This window comes from Neovison vison, chromosome 2, assembly GCF_020171115.1.
Source record: "Neovison vison isolate M4711 chromosome 2, ASM_NN_V1, whole genome shotgun sequence".
NCBI classification, from domain to species: domain Eukaryota; kingdom Metazoa; phylum Chordata; class Mammalia; order Carnivora; family Mustelidae; genus Neogale; species Neogale vison.
Genome location: NC_058092.1, coordinates 105866446 through 105878990, shown reverse-complemented (window position 1 = coordinate 105878990; position 12545 = coordinate 105866446). Strand labels below are relative to the sequence as shown.

The following is a 12545-nucleotide window of genomic DNA, read 5'->3' as shown; positions in this document are numbered from 1 at the left end:
CTATGAGAAACACTGGTTTGTTTTGCTTCTATTGCCAGACAACTTGGTTGGCTTTAGAAAGCTAACAGATGCCAAAAGAACAAAAAATTAAATCCCATAATCATGATGTTTCTGTGTGTGTGTGTTTGGGATCACATTAGCCTTTTCCAAAGATATTTCAGTTGCCTAGAAGCCTGGCAAAGTTTTTTGTATTTATTTATTTGTGTGTAAAGTAAAACAGTTAGCAGTACACTGGACAATTGGTGTTCAGGAAGCAGCCCATAAAACCCTAAGCTCCTCTCCTTCATCTTCTGAAATTATCTCAAGACCTGTATTCCCCCAGATTTTTATGTTGTTAGAATTATAGTCAAGAATCTTGACAAAATGTTTGAGTAAAATTCCTGTTTTACTAAAGGTACTTTCTTTTACTTATGGTCTTTGTAGTTCTTAACATCCAGTTTTAAGTTTTTTGGTTAAATCTGAAATGCCTTAGTACATGGGCTGGTTAAAGTGTGCGTTTCAAGACATTTTGTGTCTTTGAACTCCTATTTTTATTTTCTCATTTTGATAGATTGAAAAACATTATTTAAAGTTTATTCTTGCCAGGCCTGGAAGCCTTTTTAATTTTATTATGTATTGCCCTGTGTGTGTTATTTCCAATAACATAGACTGTCACTTACTAATTATACATATGCTGAAGAAACTTTATCTGATTTTCTTTAAATGTTAGTTCTCTTAGGAAATGGAAAAACATTGGTCTGTCAGTTTTATAGATATGACTCACCAGGGGAGATGCATTAAGAAGAAAAATAAATATAGGTAGTCATTTTCCTAACTTTAGTAATGCTAAATCTGTCACTGATGGCATGAGCTATCCTTCAGGTGTTAGAAGTAATTTTGCTGAATCATAGCCTGTGGCTTCATGTCCCTTAGGGTTTATAGCAAGGGCACGATTATGCCCAGTTTTCCCTCTGTAGAGATCCCTTGTTACCATGCCTGAGTATGTCAGTTTTTTCCTTTTCTAATTATATTTTGCATTTAAAAAATAGAAAAAAATCTGTCTTTATGATATAGAAGTTGCCAGGGATTCAAATCTGTCAGCTTCTTAGCTAAATGTTTTATACACAGCATTCTCCTAGCAGTAGGGACAAGAAGCAAATGTCATGGTTACCTTGCCTGCAAGGAACTTAAAATTTCGTTGGGGAACAAGTGCAAACACATGAAGCAAATGGGAAAATAACAAAGAGTATACGGAGAGTGTGATAAGCTTATTGTGGGAGGTATATAACAAGTACAGTAGAAGGGAGAGATTGGTAGGCTGCAGCCTCTGGGAAGACTGAAGTGTTTAGGAGGAGAGAGGTCAAATGACACAGTAGTATGCCTGGAACAAGATTGCCTGAGTTCAAATTCTGGGTTCACCACTTAACTGGCTGTGTAACCTGGGCAAAATTACTTAGAATCTCTTTGTGCTTCTGTTTCTTTGTAAATTGGGGAAAATAATATCTACCTCATAGGTTTGTGAGGGTTAAATGAAGTAAGACATTCTAGGTGTGTAGGCCAATGTGCCTGCCATGCAGTGAATTTCAGTACATTTTAGCCATTCTCAAAACTTTGTTGAAGAGGTAAAACTCCTTCATGAGGAAGTTAAAAGAAGGCTTCAAGCATTGGAACCTTACATGGTAGACAGAATTCAAATACACAATGAGGTGAAAAAAACTATCTCAAAATAATATTCATAAGCTATAAGGTTTTAGACTCATGTCCCTGGATAAAACACTTAGAAAATTATAAATGGAAACCAAAGTTATTTTCCTTTTCCATATTTTAGTTTATAAGTTTAGCAAAAGCTTATGCTGAGTTTTGTTCAGTTTTCCTCAGCCAGAGTTCCTTATACAAAAAAGATGTTATTTTCTATAATTAGCATTTGCTAATAGCTGAATTCTTAAAATACTAGGTATGTTAGAAGAGGCTTAGTCCAAGCAAAATTTTAACAAAGTTAGTATTGATTTTTAAAATTTTTTTATTAAGTGGCTTTTGGGTCGGGAGATAGAGTAGGTAAAGTTGGAGTGAGGGTGGGAGGAGGGTTGTTAGTTAAATGGGAGTTTTGTCTGAGTATTGTGTGAGGATCAGTTTAGAATGAATCTAAAAATGTTGCTAGCAGTTTGTAGGGTGGAAGGGCATTGCTGTATTGAGGTTCCTGGTGGTAACCTGGTGAATTGAGCCCATGGCTGCCTGAGGGTTTCATTGATTACTTGAAAGCTTCTGACCATGACCTGGTGCCATTGAGACATCTGATCTGAGAGTCTCAGCTTACCAAAATGGATCACTTCAGTGCAAGAGTGGCTGTGGCTGCTGCCTCTGATTAGCAGAAAATAAGATAGGTGGCTTCCTGGAAGCAGAACTCCCAGGTATATATATGAAGGTAGGGTGCTCTGAGCAGTCTGATTTGTATTTATTTAAATAAAATTTCTTTTGGTACATGATGTAGCATTAAAATGACAATAAAAAGATACTAAAAACATCTGGAGTCCCACTATTCCAGGAGCTTCTTTTCTCCACATATTTCCTTTCAGCTTTTGTCTTGAGTCACTGGTACTGAAAGATAGTATAACAGCATTAAGATTTTTAAAAATGAAAAATCTGTATTCTCATTATTTTAGCTTTATTTCTTTGCATATTTTACATTTTTCACCTACATGATTCATAACTGTTTCCAGAGGCATTCACAGAGTATACTATATTGAATTTCTGCTTTTTAACATTTACTTAGGGTTATGTAAAAAAACTTTTTTTGTCTCCTTGTAGTTAAAAGAATATAAATTTTATGAGTTCATATTGGTTCATGCCTGTACTGTGTTAAACTGTTATCCTATGTTAAACATGTCTGGTTATGTGTGATAGTTCATTGTGGATTGTATCTCTTCCCTCCACCTCTGAATCTAGAACACATTGAGAAATACAGAAGCCAGACAGATGGAAACAAAAATTTAGTTTTATTCTTCCCTATTGGAGAACATGGTTGGTTGATCTGTGGCCAAATGGACATCCAAAGTCTATATAGGATGACTTACCTAAGAATTAGAGGTTGCAGAGGAGGCATTCATACTCAGAACCATTTTTTTTTTTTTTTTTGCATTTGTGTAGCTTCCTAATAGGTGAACCCCATCCGTTGGAGAAATGAATGAATGGTGAATCAGCAGATGTTAGGCTCTTGCACTCACCAGTCAGATACATTACTCCTCTGGTAGAGAAGAATAATGAGGAATGATTGAAGAGGTCAGCGATGGAAATGAGAGATCTGATTCTTCCCTCTTCACTCTGGGTTCAGTGACTTAACCCTGAAGTTAGCAGGAGTATGGGAGTAGTGACTGTGGCATCTTGGGGAGATCAATAATATGTGATAGCAATTTTGCCTTTACCTTCATGAAGAAAGACTCTGCTCTTTTGTGTGTGCTTCTGGGACCTGTGGAGAAGGCTCTGAAATAATAAAAAACATTAAGTAAATTATGTTGAACTAAATAAAGTTGTTGATATTCTACTATTTTTGACCTCCAGAAATGGCAATTTTATTTTATTATGTTTTTTAAAAAGATTTATTAATTTTAGAGAGAGCATGTGCTCGCATGAGGGAGCACAGAGAGGAGCAGAAGGAGAGAGAGAAAATCTCCAGCAGACTTGCCACTGAGCACATGGTCTGACGTGGGACATGATCTCAACAACCCTGAGATCATGACCTGAGCCTAAATCAAGAGTCGGACACTGAACCAACTGAGCCACCCAGGCACCCCCACCAAAATGGCAATTTTACATGAGTCAATCAATCTAGTAAAAAGAAGTTAAAGATTTTAAACTATCCTTCCCTGGGTTAACCATTCTTTACCTGTTTGTTATTCTCAGTCTCAGCCAGATGCCAGTAGAGTTTGGGTTCTTCGAGCTGTTGCAACCTGGATTGAATCTTAAAGTTTGGATTAATTCAACCAAATCTTTGATGTGTCTCATTTTTTAGTGTGAAGAGCTCATTTCGTGTTACCTGCTTCACATCCAGTCAGTTTGGAAATGTCAAGTAAAACTCCTGAGCTTTTTGCAGTTGTTTAAAAAAATAACTCTTTGCATAATTGAGTGCATACTCAATTCATACCAATGACCACAAATTAGCAAAGACCACAATCTTAATGGTAACAGAAGGAAAAACGGTAAAACAAAATATTCTTGGTGTCAGTCTTGCCAGTTGCCCAGAGTCCATGGCCTGTAAATTTAAACTTATTTGGGAAAAGGTGCCTTTCAGGAGATTGTTTATGGCACAGTGTTTATATTACTGGGGAAATAGGGATGTGCGTCATATTTTTTGTGTGTGAATGGCATTTGAGCTCTGTATTTTGGTCAAATTTAGGAATTCGACATGGTTGCAGCTACAGTGTTGAGGTTTCTTTTTGAGGGCCCTTTCTTTCCTAGGCAGTATATTATAAACCTCTGAATTTCCATTTACTTTTATTTTTTTTTAATAAGAAGGTTTTATTTATTTATTTTTTTTAAAGACTTTATTTATTTGTCAGAGAAAAAGAACACAAGTCAGGGAGGGGCAGGCAGAGGGAGAAGCAGGCTCCCTACTGCAAGGAGCCTGATGTGGGACTCGATCCCAGTACCCTGGGATTATGACCTGAGCCAAAGGCAGATGCTTAACTGACTGAACCACCCAGCCATCCCTCCATTTACTTTTAAGTCTTATATTCCAGGTACCCCTGAGTTGAATTGAGGATGAGCATGTTTTTTACTTTTCTTTCAGTTATCTTCTCTGCTTCTTAAAATCATTCTAATGTTTATTATTATTGTTTTAAAAAATTATTCTAATTTTTCCTTAATTTATTGAACAAATCTATTTTCCTGGAGATAGATGTCTTAAAGTATGGGTCTATTAAATTGTCCTCTTAGCTTTTAGGTTTCAGTAATTTTATTCTACCTCTAAGTAGAAGCTTTGTTTCCATGGTAAATGGGACCCCTGCACTTATTTGCCTGTTGGCTAATAAAAGCTACTGCCTTTCTCAGGATGAAGATATAGTTTAGGTCTCCAGTATCTAAAAAGCAAGGATCAAAAGTTAGGCTCCTTTTGGGTTCACACACAGTTCAAAATAAGATAAAAGGTGGTTGGAGCTGGTAATCTAATGCCATTTAACTCTGCTACCAATGGCAGATTAAAGGTAGAATGCCTCTACAACCATTATAACCATATAATAACCATATAATTATCTTCCCAAATGGAATATTTTGTGAAAAGTTAAACTAAAAAGAATAAAAATTATATAATTTTTTGGAAATCTACTGATTAGACAGAAAATTGATTTTGTTATATAGGTGAACTTATTAAGAAGTTGTTCAAACATTTCTTGAAAATAAAATTCTAGGGGGTACCTGGCTGGCTCGGTTGTAAGAGCATGTGACTCTTCATCTCGGGGTTGTGAGTTTGAGACTCATGTTGGGTGTAGAGATTACATACCTACCTACCTACCTACATACATACATACATACATACATAAACAATTAACTAACTAACTTAAAAAACACCCCAAATTCTAAAAAATAAAAATAACTTAGGTCCTTAAAACCTGGCAGTATTTTACAAGAACAGAAAACTATGGACCAGTATCCCCTCGTGAACATAGATGTGAAAATCCTCAACAAAATTTTAGCAAATAGAACCCAACAGTGTATGAGAAGGGTTAGACATCATGTTCAAATGAGATTTATTTCATTTGTAATGTTAGTTCATAATATGAATGTTAGTTCAACATTTGAAAAATCAAACAATGTAACTCACCATAGTACACTACAGAGTAAAAACCATATAGTCATCTCAGTGGATGCAGATTAAGTATTTGATGAAATCTAAAAAAAAAATTTTTTTAAAGAGAGAGCAAGAGCACATACTTTACTTGGGGGGAGGGGTCAGAGGGAGAAAGAGGGAATCTTAACCGGGCTCCATGCCCAGCACAGAGCCCAACCTGGGGCTTGATCTCACAACCCTGAGATCATGACCTGAGCAAAGATCAAGAGCCGGATGGTTAATTGACTGAGCTATCCAGGTGACCCTAACATCAATTTTTGATAAAAACTCTGAGCAAACTAAAGTAGATGGCAACAGCCTTTATCTGACAATGAACATCTACTAAAATCCTGTAATTAATACAATTATTAATGGTGAAACACAGTGTTTTCTAGCTAAGATCAGGAATAAGACCAGGATGTCCTTTCTCATCACTTGTGTTCAACATTGTTTTGGAGGCTCTAGCCAGTATAAAAAGGTAAGATAGGTAGAGACAGACAGATGTAAGTAGTATCCAGATTAGAAAGGAAGACGTAAAACTATCTATTCACAGTTGGCATGATCATTTATTTTGATGGAATCTGTAAGAGAGCTGTTAGAACTAGTTAGTGAATTTATTAGCAAGGTTACAGGATATGAAAAAAATGCAAAAATCAATTATATTTTTACTTATTAGCAATAGTTGGAAATTGAAGTTAAAAAAATAATTTACAATAGTATACAAATGTGAAATACTTTTTCAGAAAAGATATATAAGATCCGAAAATGGAGAATTACAAAATGTACTTAAAGAAATTGAAGAACACCTAAATAAATGGAGAAATAATGTCCCACTCAGGATGAACTTAATATTGTTGGGATGTCATTTATAATTTGGTGTAATTCCAGTAAAGATCCCAGTCAACTTTTTTTTATAGAAACTGACAAGCAGATTGCAAAATTCACATGGAGATGCAAGGTGGGTAGAATAGCTAAAACTTCTTTGAAAAAGAAGAAAAAAGTTGGAGGACTAACACCTGATTTTAGAGCTTATTATAAAGCTACAGTAATCAAGACTGTGTTATTGCCACAAAGATCAAAAGAGCAGAATATCCAGAATCCAGAAGCAGACACACACTATGGACAAGTGATTTTGACAAAGGTACAAAGGCAATCCAGGAGAAAAAGGATGGCCTTTTAAATGTGCTGAAACATTTGCAGTACAGTAATATGAGCTTAGATACAAACTTTAAACTATATATAGAAATTAGCCCAAGATGGATAGCCCAAGATAGACCTAAATGTAAAGCTTTTTTATACTTTGAGGAAGAAAACACAGGAGGAAATCTTTATAACCTTGGGGTAGGCAAAGATTTCTTAGATATGACACCAAAAGCGTGATCCATAAAAGGAAAAATTGAGAAATTGGACTTCATCAAAATTAAAAACTTCTTGTCTTCATAAGAATGAAAGGACAAGCCACAGTCTGGTAGAATATGTTTTCAGATCATTTATCTCATGAAGGACTTGTATGCAGACTATACAGAGAACTCAAAATGGAATAATAAGAAAACCCATTTTTTGAAAATGACAAAAGATTTGAACAATTTGCTTCTCCAAAAAAGATTTACAGATGGCAAATAAACATGCAAAAAAAAAAGGCTGAACACCAAAAAAGGAAATGCTCAACCTCATTAATCATTAGGGAAATGCAAGTTAAAACCACAATGAAATACCACTATGCAACTATCTGAATAGCTAAAATTTGAAAGACTGGCCATACTAACTGCTGGTGAGGCTATGGAACAACTGAAATTGAACGTAAAAATGGTACAGCCACTTTAGAAAACACACTAGCTGTATATTAAAAAAAAGATCTGCATATATAAATATGTATACAGATGTTCATAGCAACTTTATTTCTAGTAGCTAAAAATTAGAAACAGCCCACATCAACCCATCAGCAGGTAGGTGGGTAGACAAACTGTGGTGGTATAGTCACATTATGGAATCCCACTCAGCGTAAACCACTGATATGGACACATGTCAACATAATCGATTAAAAGAAGCCAGAGTACATACAATATGATCGCTATTACATGAAATTCTGGAAAAGGCAAACCGCAGGAAGATCAGTGTTTTTTTAGGGGCAGGAGGAAGGGAATACCTAGGGGTATTAGAAAACAAGAAAACATTTGGAGCTGATGAGTGTGTTCTTTATCTTGATTAAATGTTTTTATAAAGTTGCTTGTGACCTTTTTCAAAATTGTACTCTCGATTGATTTATCTGTATGAGACTAGGTTTTGTTTTGTTTTTGAGATTTTATTTATTTAAGAGCGAGAAAGAGGGACCTCAGAGGGAGAAGCAGACTTCCCTGCTGAGCAGAGAGCCCAGAGAGCCTGATGCAGGCTCTATCCCAGAACCCTGAGATCATGGTGTGGGCTAAAGGCAGACCCTTAACCAGCTGAGCTACTGGAGACTGTAGTGTTTTTATTTATTTTATTTTACTTTTAAGATTTTATTTGTCAGAGAGAGAGAGCACAAGCAGGCAGAGTGGCAGGCAGAGGCAGAGAGAGAAGCAGGCTCCCCACTGAACAAGGAGCCCGATGCAGGACTCGATCCCAGGATCCTGGGATCACGACCTAGCTGAAGGCAGCAGCTTAACCCGACTGAGCCACTCAGGCTCCACTCCACTCCACTCCAACTGTAGTGTTTTTAAAGATATAATTCATATACCCTGTAATTTTACCTCTAAAGTGTACAACTCAGTGGTTTTAGTATATTCAGTGTACAGCCATCCCCACTAATTCTTTTTTTTTTTTTTTAAGATTTATTTATTTATTTATTTGACAGAGAGAGAGAGAGAGAGAGAGAGATCACAAGTAGGCACAGAGGCAGGCAGAGAGAGAGAGGAAGGGAAGCAGGCTCCCTGCTGAGCAGAGAGCCGGATGTGGGACTTGATCCCAGGATGCTGAGATCATGACCTGAGCCAAAGGCAGCGGCTTAACCCACTGAGCCACCCAGGCACCCCCATCCCCACTAATTCTAATACTTCTTTATCACCCCAAAAAGTAACCCTGTATCCATTAGTAATCACTCCTTTTTTCGCCCTAATTCCCTCAGCTCTAGGTAACCACCAATCTAGTTTCTCGGTGGATTTGCCTATTTGGGACATTTTATTTAAATCATACATTACGTGACCTTTGTGACTGATTTCTTTCACTTACCATATTGTTTTGAGTGTTCATCCATGTTGTAGCATGTATCAGTACTTTATTCTTTTTTTATGGCTATGTAATATTTCATTTGTATGGATATAGTACTACACTTGATTCACTCATCAGTTGGTGGGCATTTGGTTGTTTATACTATTTAGCTGTTATGAATAAGGAATACTTGTGTGTAAATTTTTGTGTGAACATATGTTTTCTTAGATATATAACTAGGTGTGAAATTGCTGGGTCTTCTGGTAACTGTTTAACTTTTGAGGAACAGACCATAGTATTTTAAGGGATGCTAATGTGATTATGGTTAGCTAATAGCAAATTCTGGAAAAGTACTGTCCATCCTGTTTTTTATATTGAAATCTAAATATTTCAGCATGGGTGTTTTCAGAAGCATTTGTCTTTTTACCTCCATTCAGAGTAACATTTCAGTTTTTCAAGCAAAAATTGTCAAATAAACGGTCTCTATGAATCTTTTGGATGTTTCACCAAAACTTTGTAATAATGTTCTCTGGTTTTACTTATACATAAGCCATGTGCTGAATACCCAGTTTTATAGATAGGCTTTTTTTTTTTTTAACCTCTTATGCTTGTCTAAGTTTGCTCAGAGGCATATAGCCTGAAACTGTTCTTTTCCTTAGTGTTGATTTGGTGTAAATTTGTTTAGCACACTTTGTATCCTGTGTTCCGTGGCCAGTGTGCACTGTTTGGGACAAATACATTGTTTGCACTAATTGTCAGTTTCCAAACATATACCAAATACCTCATGCTTGTGTTGCAGCTGTTCCTAATCTTTGGGTCCTTTAGAATTTTTGTATGTATTAGATGTGATAACAATTTGTATAATTATCAATGCAGATTATTATGCTCTTGGTACTTGATTTTTCTTCTAGTCAAAATTCTCCAATATTTAGTTTTTATGTTAATTATAATGATTGCTTTGAGAGTTCTTTTCTGTGAGCAGACTTTGTGGAACTTTATTCCTATAGTAAGGGTATTGTACATTTCCTGTATTTATGTAAGTGAGTTGGATGATGGAAAACATGGAAGGGGTAATACTTTTTCACTTATTAAAGGCAAGTACAGTTTTGGATATTTAAAAGTTGCGTTTACTTTGGAATTTGGGGTCAAGAAAAATGTTGTGTTTTAGACCACTTTTCAGACTAGAAACCAGTGATCTTTACTGGGGGAGGGGGGACTGTCACTAGAAGGGGAGATAAGTCTGATGATGAAGTACAAATGGCAGTTAAAGTGAAAAGGTGCTTTATTTCACTTTTAGTGTGCATATTATTTTTTGTTCATCTGGTTGGACATCAGAAGTTTTTGGAAGTTATTAAAAAACAGTGTTGGCAAGAGTATGGGAGAATGAAAGCTGTTATACTCTAAGGAGTATCAATTGGTATAGCCCTTTGGTAGATGGCTTGGTGTAATCCAACAAAATTTAAAATGCTTATACCCAGTAATTCTTTATCTGTGCTACAGGATGTCCATACGAAAAAGAATGATTCCTAATATATTTTATGGGGCTAGGATAACTTCATAGCAAAACCAAACAAGGAGAGTATACAAAAGGAACATTAGGGGCTAATTCACTCATGAACATAAGATGCAGAAATTTACCCAAACCCCAGAAATAGAATGCAGCAATATATTATAAAAGCCAGTTTGTGTTCATCCTAAGAATTCAAGGTTGAGGGGCACGTGGGTGGCTTGGCTCAGGTCATGATCCCAGGGTCCTGAGATTGAGACCTGCATTGGGCTTTCTGCTCAGCAGGGAGCTGCCTTCTCCCTCTCCCTCTCCCTCTGCCTGCCACTCCCCTTTCTTGTGCTCTCTCTCTCTCTCTCTGTCACATAAATAAATAAAATCTTTAAAAAAGAATTTAAGGGGCACCTGGGTGGCTCAGTGGGTTAAAGCCTCTGCTTTCAGCTCAGGTCATGATCCCAGGGTCCTGGGATTGAGCCCCGAATGGGACTCTCTCCTCAGCGGGGAGCCTGCTTCCTCCTCTCTTTGCCTGCTTCTCTGCCTACTTGTGACTCTGTCTGTCAAATTAAAAAAAAAAAAAAAAAGAATTTAAGGTTGGGCTAATATTAAAGTCTAGAAGGCAGTGATGATATTTTAAAGTGCTGAAGGAAAAAACTGCCAGCCAAGAATGCAAAATCTGGCAAAAGTGGGGCGCCTGAGGGGCTCAGTTAGTTAACTGTCTGCCTTCTTTCGGCTAAGGTTGTGATCTCCAGGGTCCAGCCCCTGAGTGGGCTCTCTGCTCAGTGGGAAGTGGGTGTCTGCTTCTTACTCCTCCTCTGCCCTTCCCTCTGACCCTGCCTGTGCACTGTGCAGTCTTTCTCTCAAATAAATAAAATTCTTTATTAGGGGGAAAAAAACCCTCTGGCAAAAGTATCTTTCAAGAATGAAGGAAAAATTAAGACATTCCCAGATAAACAACATTTGAGGGATTTCTTTGCTGATAGACCTTCTGTATAAGAAATGCTGAAGGGAGTCTTTCAGGCTCTCTGCAGACCTATTGCATTTACTTTCTGTAGTAGAGCCAAAGAAGATGCATTTTAAATAAACTCTCCTATTCTTACACGCCAGGAACAAAAACCTTACAATGAGATACCATTTTCTATCTAGCAGATTGGTAAAAACTAAAAACAGAAACAAAAACCCTGTGCTATCTAGTGCTTGCCAGGATTTGGTACAATGGAAACTCTTGGTGAATGTGTGAATTGATGATAACTTTGCAAAAACAGTTTGGCATTGCCTAGTAAAATTGAAGATATATAGACCATATAAAGTTGTACAAACTGCGAAATGGAGAGACTTTTCTATCTCTGCATATATGAATGTTCACACTGGCTGTTTGTAATAGCAAAAACCTAGAAACAATCTAGATGTTTATTGAGAGGAGAAAGTGTGGTGTAAAATGTGTGTGAAAATGAATGCACTGACATGTGCGGCCAAAAATGCAAGTGCTTTCATAAGGCACTTTCATAATTCGTTAAGTCACATTTTATTAGAGATACATACATTTCTAGTAAAACAATAAAGGAAATCAAGGGGATGATTAAAAATTATGGGTTGTGGTTACTGGAGGTTGGGACAGGGAGGGACACACAGAGGGTTTCAGTGGCTTTAGTGATGTTAGCTAAGAGATGGTTATGTGGGTGTATATTTTATTTTCTTAATGCCTCATTATGTTTTACATGTATCAAATACCAGATATCATAATAAAAATGTTAAAACTACATGAAATATAATATAAAAACATCCATATTATGCTGCTATTGAAAAGAATGATAGGACTTTGTGTTCTGAGTCAGTGCCTCTTTTTCCTCTGTGGCTTTTATCCCTAACATCTACAATTTCCTTTGCCTTCCATTTGTGGGATAGTATCTCTTCCAGCTTAAAAATCAAATCCATCGGGGCGCCTGGGTGGCTCAGTGGGTTAAAGCCTCTGCCTTCGGCTCAGGTCATGATCCCAGGGTCCACATCAGGCTCTCTGCTCAGCAGGGAGCCTGCTTCCTCCTCTCTCTCTGCCTGCCTCTC

At 36.9% G+C, this 12545-nt stretch overlaps 1 protein-coding gene across 1 annotated transcript in view; it reads left to right on the top strand.

Moving 5' to 3' along the window:
• Positions 1 to 12545, top strand: part of RNF115 (ring finger protein 115) — a 72016-nt gene that overhangs the window by 26149 nt on the left and 33322 nt on the right. The window lies entirely within an intron of this gene.